Here is a 4,411-nt window from a genome sequence, read left to right as displayed (position 1 = left end):
AGAGAGGCCCCTTGGTCTTGCAAACTTTATATGACCCAGCACAGGGCAAGGCCTGGGCCAAGTAGTGGGAGTGTGTGGGTAGGGGAGCAGAGGTGGGGGGAGGGTATAGGAAACTTTCAGGATAGCATTTGAAATGTAAATAAAGAAAATAATAATAATAATTTTAAAAAAAGGATTCAGAAACCACAAAAAAAAAAAAGACCTCCACATGGAATGCCAACATCACTCCATAAAACGTACATATCTTAGCACCTCTGCCCATACACCGACACACACAAACACAAACACAAGTACATGAACACATGAACAGACAAATATCTGTGGAAATTAATGGACTCATATCAAAGAACTTGAACAACAAACTAAAGTGCCTGAAATTGGATTGCACTATGATTGAGAAATAACTTTTGTACTCATGCTGGTGTGAATGCAGGCACAATCCACATACACATAAAAGAAAACTAAACTAAATGTCAAATAAGCACGTACATATGCATATATATGTATCTATAAACACACATATAATGTATATATATATATGAACATCAATATGGCAATTGAAGGCACATCACTATCTGTTCCTGGTCACACATATGTTTGCCATGGGTCTTAGTTAAGATTACTGGTGCTGTGATAAGACACCATGACCAAAAGCAGAGTAGTGTATGGTCACTCAGCAGTAAACACTTGCTTAGCCATATGATGCCCTTGTCTCCATTCCCAACCCTGTACAGAAGAGAAAATTCCCCAATGGGAACATTCTACAGGCCTCTGCACCCATCCAGATATGCAAGGTCATAAAAACAATGACCAGTGGACTCAGCAGAGAACTCACAATTAAATCTCAGTACTTGGCATCTAATTGCCCAAACAGTTACAGGAGGTAAATCCAGTTTGGCTCAGCTAACCAGTAAAAGTCAAAGGCTTAGGCCTCTCTAAGTCTTAAACAAACTTCACTGTGTCAGCAGCTGCTGTAGAGAAAGTGACAGTCAAGTGCCCTTTACAACAAACTGCTTAATTCTGACTTATCAAAACACTTACAATCTTTACTTTGAAAATTAACTACCAGCCAAATTACATAAACACAAACACTTATCTAACATATACATGGGAGGGGGAGGGGTTAAGCCAAGCCTAAGTTATATAGGAAGACAGTGTTGCATGTTTTAAGAAGGGTATTGTTCATAGACTTGAGAGAAGTGAGATAGCCCTGCAGCCAGTCTAACCAGCATATGTGAAGACCTCCTATGTGTGTTGACCCTGGGAGAGGGGAAGGCCTTGCTCTCATGAGCCTTCAGACATCTAAAGAACACAAAAGGCAGCAATTGTAAGAGGAGCTAGGGAAGATGAAGTGAGGTTTAGAGTCTTCACTATGGTGGAGGTCAGGTGTATTCTTATACACAAGGGATCCATGTGAACTGAAGGGAGGTAATCTTTGTTGTGTTGCTATGACAAAAGACTCAAGACTAGCCGGGCATGGTGGGGCAGGCCTTTAATCCCAGAACTTGGGAGGCAGAGGCAGGCAGATTTCTGAGTTTGAGGCCAGCCTGGTCTACAAATTGAATTCCAGGACAGCCAGAGCTACACAGAGAAACCCTGTCTCAAAAAAACCCAAAGAGAGAGAGAGAGAGAGAGAGAGAGAGAGAGAGAGAGAGAGAGAGAGAAGCACCTTCAAGATGATGCTGTCCGCCCCGTCCTTCACTGCCTGGCTCTTTGTGTTAATGGGGGACTGGGTGGGGAGTTCAGAGCAGCCTGGAGAGCAGCTGTCATGTTTCCTTGCCGTAGGCACAAGTCCACCTCGCCCTCCTCAGGCCCAGCCTGGCCATCGCCACCGTCCTCCTTGTCCATGAACTCGTTCTTGTCATATTCGTCCATGTCCACCTTCTGGAAGTGGGCTGATGACACTGTGTTCTTCGACATCCTGGATCATGACTCAACGATGGTCTCCCCTCCGCAGCCCTTCTTTAGTGAGCCCAGCCCAGTCCGACTCACTTCCCTCCCAACACAATTTTTTTTTTTTTTTTTTTTGGTTTCTCTGTGTAGCCATGGCTGTCCTGGAACTCACTTTGTAGACCAGGCTGGCCTCGAAACTCAGAAATCCACCTGCCTCTGCCTCCTGAGTGCTGGGATTAAAGGTGTATGCCACCACACCCGGCCCAACACAATATTTTTAATGGGACTTTACAAGTTATCTGATATTTGTGTGTGCATGTGTGTATTTGTGTGACCTTGCTGAAGGAAGTACATCATTGGAGGCCATTTGGAAGTCAGAGGACAACCTCAAGTGTCAAAGTGTCCCCAACATCTGCCTTGCTGAGACAGGGCCTCTTCGCTGTTTGCTGCTCCGTACACCAGGCTCTCTGGTCTGTGAGCTTCCAGGGTTTCTCCAATCTCTACCTCGTGGAGTCTCCCTGTAAGAATGCCAGGTTGCAGACAGGCACCACCATGTCCAGCTTTGGAGTGAGTCCTGGGGGTCTGAGTTCGGGTATAGCAAGCATTTTGCCTACCAGGCTGTCTCCATAGCCCTTTAAGAACTTTTCAGTGGTAGCACCACCTGTCCTCATGATCCCTGAGGCTCAGGCATTTGAATACTTGGTCTCCGTCTGGGCCACTGTTTGGGAGTGTCGGGGGTGCAGCCCTGCTGGGGGAGCTACATCTCCGGAGGCAGGACCTAGAGCATTTAGTGTAAGCCTGTTTTCAGTTCTCCCCTCTGCTTTGGGTCTGCTGTTAAGGATGTGATCCCTCAGCCCCCTTCTCCGGCCACCACGCCTGCCGCTTGCTGCCGTGCCTGCAGCTCATCACGGTGGGTTCTCATGCTCTGGCACCATAAGCCATGGAAGCTCTCTCCTTCTTAGTTTGCCTTTGGCCATGCTGGGTCTTTTTTTTTTTTTTTTAAATCACAATAACAGAATAACTAAATTAATTGTCAAAGACAAAACAGGTTTTGTTTTTGTTTTTTTTTTGTTTTTTTTTTTAGAAATAAGTAGCATATTCTTCCTACTAGGAGATACCAATTGTCCCATTTCCCAAGGAATCAGCATGCTCTGAATTAAGAATTGTAGACTGAATGACTGAGGAAGGCTGCCTGGAAGAGGAGGGCTGGTACTGAAGCTAGAAAGGCATAAGAGCATGTGATGAGTTTTGCTCCTGGGCTGTTCTGGTCCCAGGATCTGAAGATTTGGGGGGAGGGAGACTCTGCCCGGAGTGAAGATATGGGCAAAACTGGCCAGAAAGAGTTTTGCTAGATGCCACCCCCCAAAAAAGCCTGCTCAGGCAGAGAGGAGGCAGGTATGAGAACGGCTTCCGGCCACTCTCTAATCTGGATGTGCTGCAGAGCCCAGTGGACCTTTTGTTGCTGGTGACACACTAGGAGATGCATCCACACAGTGTCTCTCAGCCTTGTCCCCAGCCTTCCAGGGCTGTCCTCTACTGGGAGTACTGAGGCCAATTGTTCCCAAAGTTTGTGGGGACAACCTGCTTTACAAAGCATCCTGGCCACTGCCTCCTTGGTGTCTTGCTTCCCTGACCCCTTTATGGAACAGGAGGAAGAGGAAAGAGAAACCACAGAGCAGGTTATACCACTCATCGGGGTACCATGCCCCACCAGGCCAGGGGACACTTGACACCTGGGATGCCTGGAAGCCTGGCTGCGCTGAGGACATCACCTTTGCAACATGGTCCCATGCCCTGGAGTGACACACCAAATGATCTGGTGCTGGGAAAATAGATTCTCACCTCTGCCTTGCTGAGGGTGGGCTTCTGCCACTGGCCACAGAGGCCTTGCCTTTGGCCCATCCTGGTCCATGTGTTCTCTGGCAGCAGAATGGAACCAGCTCTGAAGTCCCCCCCCCACAGTCCCCAGCCTCTAGCAGTAGTACTTTGGGCCAGCCACACAAGGAGGCAGTGGAGGTAGAGGGACCACCAACCGCCCAGCACACCCAGAGAATTCACCCTAACTCTGCCAGGGACACATGGAACATCATCTTGCAGGCACTGAATTGTCCAGCTGTGTTTTGTTGTGAATTCCACCTCTCCAACCAGCATGAATTGTGGGACACAGAAAGGAAAGGGGATCTGCTCTATCCACAAAGAGCCCCTTTGGTAGGAGGTGCTGCCATACAATTGAGCACCCAATGTTCAGAGTCAAGTGGGCAGTCTGGCAAAGGCAGGAAGTTGCAAGGGGAAGAGAAATGAGCATGGCACGTAGTTGGCCTGGCTGGACCTCCCTTTCTTTTCCCTTTCCCTCCTTTTAGTTCCCTTCCCTTCCAGAAGCTGAACCTCCCTTACTTTCATTGGGTTTTGTCTTCTAAAAGCTTGGTCAATTGGAGATTGATAGCCCTGGGTCACAGCTGGAGCCAGGCTACATCTGGAAGATGTTCCAGCAGACACACGCGCGCGCGCGCGCGCGCGC

General features: G+C 48.1%; 1 pseudogene; it reads right to left on the bottom strand.

The window, feature by feature from the left end:
* Positions 1-1,660: 1,660 nt before the first annotated feature.
* On the bottom strand, positions 1,661-1,920 carry LOC110317488 (annotated as a pseudogene).
* Positions 1,921-4,411: the final 2,491 nt, after the last annotated feature.

The sequence above is a fragment of the Mus pahari genome, chromosome 3 (genome assembly GCF_900095145.1).
Source record: "Mus pahari chromosome 3, PAHARI_EIJ_v1.1, whole genome shotgun sequence".
In the NCBI taxonomy this organism is placed as follows: Eukaryota; Metazoa; Chordata; class Mammalia; order Rodentia; family Muridae; genus Mus; species Mus pahari.
The sequence above is the reverse complement of the archived record's forward strand: the minus strand, read 5'-3'. Positions and strand labels throughout refer to the sequence as shown.